The sequence below is a fragment of the Pinus tabuliformis genome, chromosome 4_2, assembly GCF_031772625.1.
Source record: "Pinus tabuliformis cultivar Carrire ecotype Pingquan chromosome 4_2, CPIR1, whole genome shotgun sequence".
NCBI classification, from domain to species: Eukaryota; Viridiplantae; Streptophyta; class Pinopsida; order Pinales; family Pinaceae; genus Pinus; species Pinus tabuliformis.
Genome location: NC_142304.1, coordinates 444,966,736 through 444,984,671, shown reverse-complemented (window position 1 = coordinate 444,984,671; position 17,936 = coordinate 444,966,736).

Here is a 17,936-nt window from a genome sequence, read left to right as displayed (position 1 = left end):
CCCCATTTCAGAAAGTCAATGGGTGGCCCCTCCTGTCATGGTACCCAAGAAGAATGGGAAGTGGAGAATTTGTGTTGATTATAGAGAACTTAACAAGGCTACAAAGAAGGACCATTTCCCTCTACCTTTCATTGACCAAGTCTTATATGGCCTTGTAGGGAAGAGATTATTTTGCTTCCTAGATGGATTTAGTGGGTACAACCAGATATAGATTAGCTTTGAGGGCCAAGACAAGACCACATTCACATGTCCTTAGGGAACCTTTTCCTATAGAGTCCTTCCATTCGGTTTGTGTAATGCCCCTGTTACCTTCTAGAGGGAATTTTTTAGTATCTTTGTTGACTTTGTTCATGACACTATTGAGATATACATGGATGATTTCACCCCTTATGGATGTGACTACGAGGAAGTTATCTCTAATCTATGTAAAGTCTTAAAGAAATGCATTGAGATGAATCTTTCATTAAGTCCTGAGAAATGTGAGTTTTTTGATAAACGCAGGGACTATCTTAAGCCATTCCATATCCAAGGAAGGGATACAAGTTGACCCCAAAAATTTTTCTATCATTAAAAGGGTCCCTACTAAAAAACAAAGGGATATCAGAAGCTTCCTTGGATTGGCTAGGAATTATAGAAGTTCAATTAAGGACTTTAGTAAATTAGCTTCACCCCCGTTTGGATTATTGGCTGAAGATTCAGTCTTTTATTGGACAAATAGATTTCAAGAGGCCTTTGAAGAACTGAAGGAGAATTTGACCACTGCACCCATCCTTAGGGGCCTCAATTGGGAATTTTCTTTCCATATCCACACAGATGTGTCATAAAAGGTTGTAGGAGCAACCTTAGGAAAAGTGGAAGAAAAAAATTCCTATGTTATATATTTCCTCAATAAGAACCTTTCTAAGGTTTAACTTAACTATACGGTCACTGAAAAAGAACTCATGGTTTTGATGCACTCTTTGAACAAGTTTAGGCACTATATCATTGGATATCAAACCTTTGTTCACACTGAACATGTAGCTATTAAGTATTTATTGAATAAAATTGATGTCAATGTCAGAATCATTAGATGGTTTTTACCATTGCAACAATTTGCTTTAATTGTTGTTGAAAAACAAGGGAAAGAGAATGTGGTTGCATATTTTTTGTCAAGACTAACCTCGCCTGCAGATGAGGACATGGTAGATGATCAAATTCTATATGAACAACTCTTTTCTATCACAGTGTTATCTCCTTCGTTTTTTGATATAACCAACTACTTGGTTGCTGGCAGATTCCCTCCTAATCTATCCTCCAAGGAGAAGAGCAAGATTATCAAGAAGAGTGCCCCTTTCACCTGGATTGGGGGAAATCTCTTCAAGTTGGGGCTAGATCAGATTTTGAGAATATGTGTAAGAGAGGAGGAGGTATTTGACATCCTCTCAGCCTGCCATGATGGACCCTGTTGGGGAAAATTTGTTGCTAGGAGGACAACCTTCAAGGCTTTACAAGATGGATACTACTAGCCTACTCTACATTGAGATGCAAAGAGGTACATTGTCAGATGTGATGAGTGCCAAAGGATGGGCAAGCCTACACCCAAGGATGAAATTCCCCTACAACCTCAAGTGACTCTGAAGCCATTTGAGAAATGGGGCATGGACTTCATTGGGCCTATTAATCCCCCATATGGGAAAAAAAGGTACATCATTGTGTGCATTGATTACTTGACCAAGTGGGTTGAAGCAAAGGCAGTGAAGGAAATAACTGAGCAGAAAGTGGTTGAATTTCTGAGGGAGAACATCTTCTACAAGTTTGGTTTTCCAAGGGATTTGGTCATTGATCAAGGGGCATAGTTCACCTCAAATTTGATTGAAGACATCATGGAGCAGCACCATATCAAGCACAGGAAATCCATTGCCTATCATCCTTAGGAAAATGGGCAAGTGGATGTCACAAATAGAGTCTTGGAGAAAATTTTGACCAAGGTTGTCAATAACAGCAAAATGGATTGGGTAGAATTACTTGTAGAGGCCACTTGGGCCTACAATACCACCTAGAAAACCACTACTAGATTCACCCCATTTGAGTCGTTCTATGGAAAGAAAGCCTTGTTGTAGATTGATTTCAAGTACAATACCTTGAGGATGGAAACACAATTTGATTTAGACCTCAATATAGAACAAAAGGTTGCTTCAGCTTAATGGCTTGGATGAGTTCAGATTGCAGACTCTCATGCACATTGAGGTAGTCCAACTATAGAGGAATATCTGGAAAGATAAACATATTAGCAAGATATATTTTCAAGAGGGTGATTGGGCCCTCCTGTATGATTCAAGGTTCAAGGATTTCAAAGGGAAATTAATGACAAGGTGGTTGGGCCCTATCAAGTGAAAAAATGTTATGAGAATGGATATGTCCAACTAACAACAATTGATAAGGCATTCCCTTGCCAGTTAATGGTTACCGCTTAAAGTTATATAAAAGGCCTCTGTCAAAAGAGGAATTTACTAGTTCAATAAGAAAGGAGATGAATGTAATTGGGGGTCTCACAATCCTCAACTCATCCAGCCTTTGATCAACAAAAGAAGGTAGAAAAATGAGAAAATAAAAGGAAAGAAAGAAAATAAAAGGCATAGGTGAAAACCTCCATGAGGCAGCCTGAGAGCAGAAAAAAGAAAAAATGAAATGAAAATACCCCTAGGAGAAAACCTCCTTAGAGGTGCCTGGGGTAGGCTTGCAGATTGAAAACCTTTTCCGAACAAGTATGTAAGTCTAAAAAAAATACACAATGAAATAAATAAAGGAGGAAGCACACAGAGGTAAAGGAGCCCTTATACTAGTTCTGCTAGCATTTTTTTTGCAAGGTTCCAGCCACAGTCAAAGGGACAACATTCAAAGGAAAATGTGTCCACATCCCATTTCTCCATCTCCCAAACTAGCATCCTATATTTCCTCCATCATTCCACCCATCTCCCTACACCCCTCCATCATGAAGCAAGAAACTACACTCAATTCTGCCTCAATCCTATAGTGCTACAAGATTGACCATAACTGCTACATGATTAAGATCATCCCAGGGAAAGGCATATAAACTCATGTTTTCCCTGGAAAAATAACAGGATAGGTTCATTACACCTCCTTCACCTCTCATCCACACCATTTAACCAATTTCCCTTCCAAAACTCCACCTATGTTCATAAAAAGACCCTATTTTCACCCCTTCTTCACAAGTTTTCACCACCATTAGAGTTTCTAATCCTTGTCCATAGGCTCACCATGAATTATCCAAGTTACTGAGTGCATTTCATGAAGGTATTTGTGGTTTTGGAAAGGGATTGTGTGACTACTACATGAAAGAAACCAATCTTGTAGCAGCCTACCAAACCCTATAGAACCAAAATCAAAGAAATTTTACAGCACCAGAATGAAGATTTCACCATCCTTATGCATCAAGAGGCCATCCTTGAGATTTGAGTAACTGCCACCATCCCTAAGAGTAAGATGCAAGGTCAATAACCCACTCCATAAACAACAAATCGAACACTGGAAGAACCTGCATAAAAAAGACTTCATCAATCACACACATATAAGAGAATATCAGTAAAATGTTTTGTTCAAATGAGGACCAATGCATGAAACAAGATCAATCATTGGTTTAGCAGCAACATGCATGCATCTACGAAAAATCGACATCATAGGTAGGCTCAGGTATGAAACTCGTCGCCTCTTCCCTTAAGCGCATATTGGTTCAAAAAAAAAATTGAACGAGGAATAAGTTTTAATGTGATGTAGGTGGTCAGTAAACTTGGCCACCCTCGAATAGTAAAAGTGAAATTCACTCACCCTTCCATGAAACATGGAAAAGTTAGAGTAGGAGGGTGATAACTATGAGGAGTGAGGCCAATGGTTAAAAAAGGAAATATAGGGGCCATCTCACCAAGTGCATTGATCCCACTACCACAAGAGGAAATAAAAGGACAAGCTTGACTTCAATTGTACCAAAGCTCATTCCCAAAATAGTTAGAGAGGCCCACTAAGACATAAAAGGTTGAGCCAACTACGACGAGTGGTTCCTAAGGGTGCTATAGATGAGCTACAGAGTCAATTTGCAGGTGATATAGGATTTGGAGTAGCTGATATAGGATCATACACAATTTCTATAGGATTACTGAAATTGCTATAGGATTGTAGAGGAGGTGCTACAGGATCGATCCGAGAGGTGAAAGAGGGTATGAATCAACAAAAATATTCCTCCAAAACCCTACAATCATAAGGCAATAATCCAAATAGGGGTAAGTGGCATATTTTCTCCTCACCATGCAATTATTAAGTGAAATTTTGCTTGTACATACATCTTGTAGAAAACCCCTCCAAAATTGGATTTCGTTTGAAAAATATTGTTTTTTTTACATGAGGAAAGCAAGGTGGTAGAAGAGTTAGTTATTTTGAAGCTTGGAATATAATTGTACTCTCTCTGACTAGAAAAGAGGCATCAATATCCTTACCCTACCTTGAAACCCTAGGCTTCTCAGAACACAACTCTTCACAAAAAAAAATAAAAATATTTGAAATAACTTGAGGAAGCAATAGCGGGAGCCATGGAGGGATGTTTAAATAGAAGGAAACCCATAGAAACAAGCATAATCCATCAAGATCCTCCTTTCAAAGATATCTTCCTAAGCCACTAGTGGATGTGGTTCTTTGAAAAATTGAAAAGGTATGATGATGAGGTAACCCATGAATTTGCCATGGCCCTTCACTCTCAAGGAGAAGATAGTGCCACCATTGTTGTAAGGGGACTTGCCAACTAGTTGAATGCATAATTAGTTAGCAGAATGACCACCATACCTCTTGGAGTGAAATGCAGCAAGGAAGATAGAACATAAGCCATCACAGCCAAGAGAAATTTCTTCCTCCCTAAAGAGAAGCCTATTGAAGAGAAAAATGGAGTAAGAAGGGAGAGTCTCCTTGCCCTTGGGATGAAGTAACCTAAAGCCTCCTCAAGTACATATATTTTGAAGGGAGGTTGCATGTTGTATATGCCTATCAATTGTCTACTCTATGAGTCAAGGTTCCAAACATAATTTCCCATTCGACAAAAGCTCAGTGTTCCACATCTCCTCCTTCAGTCCATGATTGAAATGATCCAGAGGATGAGGGAAGGTAAGAACCAGTACATTTCCCATCATGGCCTCATAAGTCTTATTGTTATGAATGCCTTAAGCCACCTCATAATCCCTATGTTGTGTAATTATTTTGTGTACATGGATAGGGAGGCCTTTATTGAGACACAAGCCCAAACCCTAACACAACATGAAGAGACCACAAAATATAGTGTTGGAGGTAATCAAGAAGAAGAAGAAGAGGTTGAAGAACAAGAGGAAGAGGCTAAAGGGAAGGAAGAAGAGGTTTAAGGAGAAGTTGGAGAAGAGAGGAAATAAGAAAGACAAAAACAAAAGGCAGAAAAATAGACCCTTGGAGAGCCTTCTAGACCTCAAAAGAAGGGAAAACAAGAGAAGTAGATAAGCCCCTCATATGAGAATATAGAACAAGAGGTGGATACTACTATAGAATCCATTAGAACACCTATCAAACTAAAGAGGATGCATCCTAGGAAATTCTCGGTATACTTTAAAATAAGAAAGAGCACCGGGATCAAACCAGGGAAACTTCAACCTCCTTCAACAGTCCCAATCATAATTGATGAATCTGTTTGCCACCAAGAAGGAGAATTAGGATGAGTTGAAGGGAAAATGGAGGAGGCCGCCTCCCATAAAGCCAAAGGAAAGAAACCTTTGAAACCCATGAGAAGGCCAACCATTAGGGCAATCACAACGAAGAAACTCAAAACACAAACTACCCTACTATAGGAAAGGACAGAGATGCTACAGGAAGGAACACAATTGCTACAGGATAAGGAAAATGTGTTATAAGAAAGGTTAGAAGCACCTCAAGAGGAGGGAAAAGGTCCACAAGGCCTCCAAGATCTTGATCCATAACCTGATCTTGGGTCCTATTACAATTTTGTTGAAGTAGGAATAATTATAGTTGAAAATTTTGCAATTTCCCTCCTATTTGAGCTAGAAAAAGAGAGTTGAATTCATCGGTGGATGCAGATAACAAAATCCAAGAAATTAGAGGATGTAGGCTTCATGGAGGAGAATATGCAACAAATGGGTAAGGAAATAGTTGACTTGAGGCTAAAAGAATCAGTCATGAAGGAGCAGCTACAATTAGAAAACCAGAGGCTAAGAGAAAAACTACAAGAAAGGGAGGCACAACTTGCTGCCATGGCAACTTGTCCATGGAGGTCATCCAATGTAAGCAGCCACCCAAATCATATGCCATATTCCTCAAAGAACAATGGTTGCAATTCCAAATCAAAACATTGGCACAATATGGCTCCCTACCATTTTAGGATTATAGGAGGTCCATTCACTTCTTCCAACAAGTGAGCATGAGGATAGCACCAAATTAGTTGAATTCTATATGCACAACATGATCCTTACAAGCATGAACTTTTGGGACCCCAATTAAATATTGGGGGGTGCACAAATGATGGCACTGGCATCTTGGATGAACCATGAAGAAACAAGAGCTGAGAAAGTAAAGAAGGTTATGGCCAAAGAAGCAACTGAGCCCCTAAACATCATAGCAGAGTTAATAAGCCCTAAGGTTGCCATAAGTAACCATAACATTATCTCTATAGATCCCAAATTGGCCCCTCTCTACCTAGCAACAAAATAACAATCCATCCTCCATTTTGAAGATACCTTTAGGGGAATGAGTGTTTGTAGGCTTGCCAAAGAAGATAGAATGCTCTGCCGAGGTTCATATTTAATTAGCGAAACAAATCCCTATACTACTGGCCCTTTCGGCAATAGTTTGCGGAGCGTGGACTGAGGTCTCACCCGAAGTAGTATGAGGGGGTGCTGGAACCAAGTTTCCGCACCCTTGAGATGTCTGAGGGGTTGATTTGGTCTAACTGTGAGTCCCTTCAGGTAGGTTACTACACGCCATTCCCTAGCCTTCGTGCCTTGATATATTTGCCTTCGCATAGCCCTAACCAGGGGTTGTGGGGCTTCCGCACTACTGGAGCAACAATTTGCACTAATTCCCTAAGTCACACCTGATATCTTCCTTATCTTCTTATAATTGTTAGTTATCTTCACGTAAACAGATGACTTATATTATATTTACTTATTCAACACATTCATATGAGTTCACATAGTAAATAAACAGTAAACTTGATATTCATACCCAATAAGACATAAAACAGGAAAAGATACATAGAAATATGGTAAACCTTCTCTTTTATTAATTCTTCCCATGGTTACAGACTCGACTAGCCCTGCGCACTCAGTTGCGGACTACTAGGCCTCTGTGCACTTAGCTGCAGAGCCTTCTCCTACTCTACAACCCAGAGATACAACTTACACTTCGACTTAATACTTCTTAGATTCCGCCATCCTCTGATTAGATTCCTTTCTTTTCTACACTTAGAACCTCTCTCTATTTATACAATCCCATGGTCCGTGGACCATGGGTGGATCTTTCAAACCGAAATTACATTATTAAAAAAAGGGCAGACAACCCTATGACCTATTACGACTTCTCACTCCACGAACACAATTCACAGAGTATTTACAATAAACTTAGTCAAAACTTGGGCTTTAAGCTCCACAACATGCCCTCGGGGGGATTCCAAGCCCAACAATCCCCCAACACAAACATCATGACTTGCCCTCGAGTCACTCTGTCAGTGCGGAGATCTTCACATAGATTCTCTCCAACATTGCTCTGACAGCTACAATGTTGGCAATGCACTGAGCAGCTGCCTGCTAAATCTCTTGTACACGCTGCTTCGAGACCGCAGTGTTGGAACTTCTCCCCTGCATCTGCTCTTGCATCCCTTACATTTGTGTGAGATTTCCTTCAATTGTTGCTATGATGATGAAGGCCTTGTCGATCCAAGGCTGAATGCATGCCTTCAAACCTACTTCTTTGTGTCACACTACTTCCACTTGCTCTTTCAGCGCTTTGGCCTTTTGCATTCACACGAGTCTCTGAGTGAGAGCCACCATCTACACAGTCCCTTTGACATTGCCATACTGCTGCTGGAGCTCACATACCTCTGTCTCTAAGCGCTAGATGTTAGGGTCCTCCTGCAGATTGGTGAGGACCTTGAATGACTCTTCCAACATTATCGTGCAGTCCCTTACTGCACTGCTGATCTCCAGCTGAACCTTGGCTATTTCTTCTTGCGCCTTGCATACCCCTGCTGCTAGTCTTTGGATGCGCACCTCGCACACCCCTGCTGCTAGTCTTTGGATGTGCACCTCTACTGGTGCTTCTGTTGGGATGGCCAGCTCAGGGACCATCTAGCAGGCTTCTTCGAGAACCTGTACCATTTGCCTATTCTACGACATGACCTCATTGTGCTGCAAGCTCAATTGCTCCATGTTGATCTTCTGCTCACTCAGCACCTACAACGTGCAGCTCTCCCTAGCCTGCAGTTATGTCGTAATCCCAACCTGCAAAACATAGAGCATCTCCAACGGGATCACAGCCATGTTAATCCCTATCCCTTTTAGTGCACTAACCGTAGGCTGGTTGGCCTCATTTTCTATAACTAGTGCCCCTTCTAGCAGCACTATTGTGTTGGTTGTCCGAGCGCATAGCATTTTCTTGGCTGCAATTGTCCCTACTGTGAGGCTGGTCAAAAGAGTACCAGCCTGAGGAGTGCACACCTACAACTCCTGAATCTGTGCTCGGAGGGCCCCCAACACAATCCAATTCTCCTCCGAGAAGTTTTGGAGGGCCTCTGTGGTGACGTTGTGCATTGTCTCGCTTATGTCATGCAGATCACCCTCAGTAAGGGTGATCGCTTCGATCAATAGCTTGGATGCTTTCACCTTCTTGTGCGGCCCCGTTCGTTTGCTTGGGTGTTGGCGCTTCAATTGTGTGGACGTTGTTAGGTTTCTATACCAATAGGTTTCATTTTTCATGATTGACTGTAGAAAATCCAAATATGTTCATCCTTGCATGCTGCAAAGGTTCCATATTTTGTAAACAAATCAAAAAAATTAAAAAATGAAAAGAGGGTATGCCCTAAAAGAAAAATCAAAGGGAAAAAAGAGTAAATTGGTCAGAAAAAATGATGAAAATGAACCCCAAACCAAAAGACCAAGAAAATGTGCTAGTTTAAATGCCACTACTGTTCCATTGTTGCAGAGTTTCATTGTGTATAGATGGTTGATTTTGGATATAGTTGATGAATAGCCAGACAGTCCAATCCTAGCTAGATCATGTTTGGATTTACTTGTCTTTAGAATAGAGAATAAAGTTTGTCCAAACAGTTCAAGCTTGGCAGATGGGTAAACAGGTAGAGAAACAAAGGAGCTCAACAACTTAATCTGGGCCCTTGGAAGAGATAAGGGTAGATTTAGATAGGAAGGCATTCGAAAGAAAAAGAGAAAAATCAGGGTTTTCTAGTCCAAATGCACCCAATCAAAAGGAAGAAAAAATGCTAGGTGTTTTTAGGCTGGGTAGCTAGTTTGAGGTTGCAGAAGCAAGTTGGTGATCATTTTTGTCTTGTCTAGAAAGGCTTATCTCATGTATGTCACAAAAACCATGGCAAAGTGACTGCAGGACAGTGGAAGCATGACTAATTTCCCCCATCATTCCCCCATAAATCATTTACTAACATCCCCTCAAGGACCTTGGGATCTGCCCAATAGTCCTATTTCACTTCATTTTATGAGGAATGCTAAGTTGATCTCTAAGTTTACTTAGTGAAAAGAAGCCACATTTCTTGTGTAAAAGATCTTACCATTTTTTTCATTTCCCTAAAAACCTAAGTTATTACCTTATCAACTTAGCGTTTGCTATCCATAGTATCATATTGACACTAACTCTATTACTTAGCTCCTTTATCATTCCCCATCCCTATTTTACAATAAAACTATATAAAAAACCCAAAAAATACCTAAGTATCCCTACCCTTGGCAACTATAGCCATATAACATAAGTCCAGGAATTATTAGTCCATTTGGGACTTTAATAAGAACCCTTCCACGTTCATAAACCTTGGGGTTTATTTAACTTCTGGTTGAATAAATAACCACGCTAAACCCTCCCACCTAAACCATATGCTAACCGCACGCGCATGTATATAATGGGATTTGTTGGCACTTGGTTAAACGAATAACTGTGGCGCCCACATAAACCCATAACCCAAAGTTTTATGCCCCGAAACATTATTAAAACATTTAAATAATGTGCAGGTCATCTCATTTCAAAACCCCGCTGCTTTTATTTCTCGTCCATCGTTCGATCCCGCGCCGTAGATCTGACTACTGGCAGCAATATTGGAAGCCCTCGCCTGCCAAACATTAGTTTCCGGGGGATGGGCGGTATTGTTGTCCTACCCCCACCACGCGTTGGCTTCCCGACATGATCAAAGCCCCCTCCTACGAAACCACCCTAGGCCAAAGGCAGTGCGGGAAAAACCACTTACCGCCCGCCACCTGCCCCCTGACGTCAGGTCCACGTCACCTGATGACGTTGTGTCCACGTCGCCCGCTGCTGCTCTGCACCACTGCCATGTCATCTGCTGACATCACCACCCTGCCACTGTGTCATGCGCCATGTCACCATACACGTCAGCTGCCACGTCATCCTCCATACCCGCTACGTGCCAAAAATACGTCATGATGACGTCATCACAAAAAGTGCCAAAAAGCGCTAAAATGTCCAAATTTTGTTAAAAAGTCGTGAAAACGACGGTTTTTGTTTATTTTTATTTATGCGCCTGTGGAGAACGTGCATGCCGTTTACGACGAATTTGCCTCCAGAACTCCAATTAGCCAACCAAACAAGTTCATCCTGCAAATTCGGCCCCCCAGCTCAACATTGTACCTGCAACTTGTACCAATCGCCTCTAAGAACAGGTATTTACCCATTGTTCACCCGTAAACCCTGTTTTTAGAAATTTCTCCATTTGAAATCAACTGTGGAACTACAATTCAAACTAAAATGCACTCCTGCCTGTGAATCACCACCTTTTAATTCATTAGGTGAGCCATTGTTCAAAAGAAAACCGGCAAACTTTGCCCTCCTCTGCAAATTCGCCATTAAAATGCACTTCGAGCCCATTTCCGCTAGCAGACTCTCCTAACTACCCATGCATTAAGTTCATTTGTCAAAATCCTCTGCAAAGAACACCATTTCCTCTGTATATCCAGCCTCCCAATTTAACTGTGCACACTTTGTCCTTCCTGTGAACTTTATCTGGTAAACCCGTTTTTATATCAAAGTTTAGTTTGCCAGTCCCTTGACAAAGCCTCAGAGGCATTTTTCAGTTTCCAGTTGTTGCACAAATCCAAATTTCAAATTACAAACACAGAGAACTTAAAGATGGCCACTCTAGCAGCCTTGAATATCACTCCTCTCAATGCACCTCACAAGGAACTAGAAGCATTACCTTTGGCTGATAGGGATCACTTAATTCAAGACTTGGTTGGTGACAGAAACCACCTAAAAACATTCTGTGAGCTGAGAAATAGTTATTTGAACAACAGTGACATTTATGGCATTTGGGAATCAAATTTTCCTATATACTTCCTCCGTTCTGTCAATATCTTCCCTGAAATAATTTGCCTCTGCTGTGAAAACTATGACCCAACTCAAAGGGAAGTCAAGTATCCATCTGGGAGCATCCTCTTCCATATAACTCCTGACTCCATCAATCAAATGCTAAACTTCAAGCAAACTCAGCTTCTGGTCCCTCTCTCTGTGAAATTCCCGCTTGATGAAGGTCCCAAACTCTCTAGCTCAGAGATAGCCCGAATTGCCCAAGTGTTCATGAGAGCAGACCGCCAGCCTACAGGGCCACCTCCTTTTCTCTATGTATGTTTCAATGAAGTGGGTAAATTACTAGTAGATATGATATCTTATGTATTGGGCTTCAAGACAAGTGAACATATTGATCAAACCATATTGGTCTTGCTGTCTGCATTCAGCCCAAGACAGCCCCCTGCTGTCAAATACAATTATGCCAAATTCATTACCAATAAGATACATGACCAATTGTTGAAATTGGATAGGGAGGGAGTCTTCAAATACTCATCTTACATCTATCATCTATTCATGTATTATCAGCTAGACTTTTTCCAATGCCCCATCAAAAGATTGGACTCCAAAGGAGAAAAGAGGTCTGTGATTTTTTGGACCTCAGTCTTTCATGAAGTCCACAACTCTCCCTACTCTTACTGTGAGTTCATTGACCTGTTTGTCTATCCAGTCTCTTCTCTCCTGATGAGAACTCCTCCTGCTAGGTTATCCTATGACATGCAGAAAATATTGCAGCTCTCAAAAAACTAAAAGAATAGGTGACTGGGACTTTTACCAGAATCACATTGTCATCAGGATATATGGTTGTGAGCTCTGTCCCTACAGGCTACCAAGATATGTGCCAATGAGACTGTTTGCCTTGGAATATTACAGGCAATTTATCAACTCTGATTTAACTCATTTTCATAGCACCAAGAAAAAGGCCCAGTTGAAATTCAAAGACCAACTAGGCCCCTTTGTCATGAACAAAAAAGAAGGACGGCAAGATGCTGACCAAATATTGGGGGAGAAATTCCGGTTAAAAAGAAGTTTTTGGTGGGTACCTTATGACCCAAATGGTTTTATCAATGCCAGGAAAATAAAATATAGGCTGTCAGCCTATGAACATTGCAAAATCCCAAAAATAGAACAATTTTCCAACCAAGATGAGTGGATGTAAGGGACACTAGTTGAAGAATTCACCCAAGAGGAAATAATGGAGCAAAATGTAAAATATTTGGAAAATACTCTTGACTTGGATTCTTTTGAGCAGGTGACATTCAAACTGCCATAGCAAGTTGGAGAAGGCACATCAGCTGCTGCTCCACAAGCTGCCCAAGAAAGGTCTACACCAGCAACAGGAACAGAAAAGGGCAAGGAGGTAATTGATGCAGAGCAGGAAACAATGACAGAACAACCAACTACTTCAAAGGAACAAAGTCAAGGGCAAACCCCTCCACTGCAGATAGAGGCTCCACAGGTACCAGCTTTGCAGACTCTTCTCAATGAGGAGAGAGGCAAGAAACGGGACAAGGAAGAAACCACACTTGCTAGTGGGTCAACATAGTAGCCAGAGGCCAAAAGGCAGAGAATTGATCCTCAAATTGAAGAGGAAATTAGTGAAGAAGTCATAGAGAGCCCAAGGAGGGAGAGGGAAACCAGTCAACAAGCATCCATCAGCTCCCAAAGACAGGAAACAGAGAGGCAACATGGTATGGAGGTGTCCTCTTCAAGGCAGCAAGGTGCACAACCATCTAGCATTAAAGGAACTTTCATGGAAATCAAGGCCCAAAATGAGTTATTGAGAATACAGTGGTATGATCAATTTCTCAAGACAACACCCTCCAAACAGCAGAGATTAATGGCAGCTTATGACATTAAGGAGGAGAAAATGATTTTAAGTCATTTCAAGCCTAAGATACCACAGCCACAAACAGCTGCAGATTACATAAAGACAAGCTTAGAGGTCCTCGCCAAGGACAATACCCGATGGACCAAATTGAGCTACACAAGCAGACAGGTGAAATGGTCTATGCTACTCTAGCAGACAAGGCAATGCTGGCCCATCAATTGAAAGAATCATTGAAAAATACAAATACTCAATTGGATTTGGAGAGAATGTCTTCCTTGGCCAAAGACAATAGAATAAAGACATTGGGGGAAATTATTATGAAACTATGGCATGATCCTAAGGATGCCAAGGGCATCAAAGCCCTCATAAGAAAAAAGGAAGAAGATATTGCTGCACTTAGAAAGCAGTTAAGGCTACCTACAACCATGCACCCTCAAACTACAGAACTTGTGCAAGAAAAATAAGGTGAAGATACAATGGATTTGCTCATGAGGATGAATCAAAGGATTATTCAAATGGAGGAAGAGTTGGAGAAAGCATTGCAAGGCAAGTAGAGAGAGTCGACCTCCCAACCACCTATAACAGCTCCAACAGTCCCCACTACCCTTCCCACAGCAGCAGCAATTCCTCTTGTCATTCCAACATCAACAATAGGTACATCAACTACAGATGCCACAGCAGCAGCAACAACAACACCAGAATCTAGCTGAGTATGGAAGAAATAATGAAAGCAGTCAAAGAGCTAGAAGTTCAAATGACAGAGCTGAAAGAGGCCAAGGAAAAGTTGGCCAAACTTGAAGTAAGATGTGACAAGTCCAAGGTAACAGTGGTTGAGAAAACAAGGGAAATAAAGGCCCTGGACAATAAAATAAAGTCTTTAGAAATAGAGCTTACTCTAGATAAAACTCTAGCTAAAATCAAGAAAAAATTGTGGGCCAAAATTGGCCAATCTATCATTGACCAATGGCAATCAAACCAGACTATACATGAGCAAATAGAATTGATAGGACAAGCTCAATTTGACACTCAGAAGGCTAGAGCATCATTGGGAAATATGCCTGAGCAAGCCAATATGATGATTCAATTTTTGAACACTCATACTAAAGAGCAGCTGGTAGCTCTAGATATCAGGAACTGAACAGATACCATTTTGATAGTGAAGAAGGTGTTGACCCTGAGAAATTTTGTACAGACTCTAGAAAGAAAATGTCAGGAAATGGAGGCAGAAACAAATGCCTTCAAACTAAAGTTTTCAACATTGCAGAGCAAAGGACTACCCAGCTTATTAACCAGCAGTGGAAGGCTGCTAACACATGAACAGTATGCCAACAGGGTGAATAATTATGTTGCCAATCAAATTACAGCATCCTTTAGCACCTCATAAGAAACATGGCCTCCCTCTGGACAGATTCTTTATGACAAATTAGAAAATCTGTTCTACATTGAACATGAGATAAATCACCTTTTTGAGGTTCAGCCCAACTTTTATAGATATACTGAAGTTGATGAAACATGGATAAAAATACAAAGACATCAGTTACCTACAGAAGACTGGTGGCAGAGAATGCTAGAAATTTTACCAAGGTGATTTTGTTTCTGTTTCCTCTTTTTGGGTCAGCTACAGGTCAGCAAATTCAAAGGCACGGGCCACCTATCAAAAAAGTAAAAACAACAGAAAGAAGAACCCAAATTGTGACTGCAGCTCATTTATGAAAAGATCAAGCACTGATGACACAACAACACAGCAAAGACAGCAAGATAGCAAGACAGCAAACGCAGGAAACGCAGAATAAAGATGCAGCCATCAGCCGACTCACTTAGTCCAGAAAGTCAAATATCTCTGACAAATTGGATAGCTAGCACACCAACATTTACTATGGCATTTATTTCTCTTATTTACTTCTTCTAAAGAGTTGGTGAAGGAAGTTATTGCATGAATACTTATCTACAAGATATTTTGTATCTCATTTTTGTATAAAGACCTCCCCATAGAATGTATTTGAGGTTGGTGATTTTCTCTCTGTATTGCGCTGTAAATTTTGAGACTGTCTAATACAAAGGTTGTTGAAGTTCATTGTTGCTGGACCATCTAAATGTGGATTTGATGTTCTGGGAACTGCTACAGAATTCTTGTGTCTTTCTATGGATCAATAAGTTTCTCTAACCTGCGTTTATGTTTTCTGTGTTTGCAAATTTCATACATGTTTCATAATCTTAGTAACAGAGAAAAAGAATAGCCCAGAATTTGTTTAAATACACTCTGTGTTCAATCTCTGCTATTAATTATGTTTTCTTCAGAATTAGTCATAAATAGGAATTCTTAGTTGCTCATGTTTTCACTAATTCTTTCATTTTGAATACTATTTAGGAATTCTTAATTGCTCCTTGATAATATTCAAGCACCTTCCCTCTTCCAGCATGATGAAGGATTCTTGAGTGCCCTTCATCCACTGGCCTACATTCCACCAATTTCCAGATTTAAAAATTGTTCCAAAACTTCCTACCTTGCTCTGTAGCTTTACCCTTTACCAAAGAAACACCTTCAGCAATACACCATCATTGACCCCATTGCCCAATGGTATAAACTGTTTTGGACTTGCATCCCAGCTCTATTTGAGATCACCATCCAACAAACTAAAGAGAGAGCCCTCTCTTGTTGTAGATTGGCTAGAATCTGCAGCTAAAATATTGGTTAGTGGTTACCTCGGCCGTATTCCCTTCTGGAGGTAGGGAACAACCTGAGTGATAACATCATTGACGACTCCACTGGGGATCTGAATGACTTTTTTTACTGTTGTCTACTTTCTAAAAGCTACAGATGGAGCCTGAAGTTAGCTAGGTAGCCTTTGAAACTGTTTTTGCTGTGCATTTATAGGAGTAAATAAAAGCTGCTTCAGTCAATCTCCAGTCTAGTTTTAGGCTTTAGACAGCTCTCCCAAAAATTTGATCAGTTTGATATTCAAAGGAAAGCCTAACGCCTCCTATATTTCACAGAATTTCCTGCAGAATATTGTCAAAGACTGTGATCTTTAAAACATTTCCAGAAAATACCAAAACATATTTAGAAGCTAGCTCCAAAGAAGAAAACTTGGTACACTAGGTCAAATCCTAATCCAGATCCTCCAGCTGTTTTTGAAAATCCTAACTTGATTTCTAAGACCCTTAGAAACCAAGAAAGACTATAAAAATCTGTTGATTTAGACCTTCATAGACTTTAGCAAAAACCTACAAAATCTGAGCTCACCCCTGGGAGGCAGCAGTCCTTTCTACAGCCTCTCCTAGTTCCTCATCCACACCTCAAAGTATCCTCTCCACTCCCCCATCCACTGCACAAATTTCCACTGTTGTCCCTACTGTTCCAGCTATCTTATTTCTTCATGTTGTCCCATTTATCCCTATAAATATGGCAAACCGTTATGCTCCTCTTCAGTTGCCTGGAAATCCAGGGGCTATGCCTCAGGATTATCAGAGAAAATTCACATATTTTGATGGTACTGACTCCTATACAGCCCAGCAACACACTAAGAAAATGCAAGATTATTTTGAGAATTACGAAAACGATGATGATGATGTGAGAATGAAGATCTTTGTCCAAAGTCTAACTGGTGATGTAAGGATTTGGTTTAGAGAACTTGCTGCAAATTCTATAGCTGATTCAGAAGCTCTTTATCAATCCTCATTAAACAGATGGTAAAAGAAGAAAGACCCTTTACACATCTTAACAGAATATGACAATTTGAAAAGAGGACCAAAAGAAACCGTCCAAGACTATTGTGCTAGATTCAACAATGTATATAATGCTATTCCACAGAACCTTAGACCTCCACTTGATTTGGGCTTGATTAAATTACCTGATGGATTTGACTCTGACATGGCATATCAACTGAGGGAAAGAGCCCCTCCAAGCTTAGCAGACATGCAAAATATAGCTGTTAGTGTGGAGGCAAACCTGATTGCTAAACGAAATCAGGCAAGAGCTGAAAGAAGGACAACCTTCAAAGAAGAGCCTTCAGCATTTGAACAAAAGATGGATGCAATCATCAAAGGTATGGATAGACTTGGAGATAGGGTGGAAACTATTGAAAGGAAATCATCTTGGGAAGGTCAACCAAGTAACATTGCAAGAAACCCCAACTTTAGAAAAAAATCAAAATCCAAGTGTTGGAAGGGCTGGCCCTGACCAGAACATCGGACCTCCATTTCAAGAGAACTATGTCGAAGCCTCAACATCTAGTGAACCAACTGAGGACACCTAAATCAATCTAATGGGGTTAAATAGTGAACAGCAAATCTTCCTAACCTAGGATGATAAAGAAGCTCATAATTACAATCAATTTCAAACCAAATCCGGAGAGTCATTCGATTTCAGAGAAGGGTATGATGCAGCATTCTATGAGGTTCATAAACAATACAAATTAAGAAGCATAACCATAGATGTGCCTGAACTTGCCAAACTGAAAGATACTAAGCAGCCAAAGAAAACAAAGAA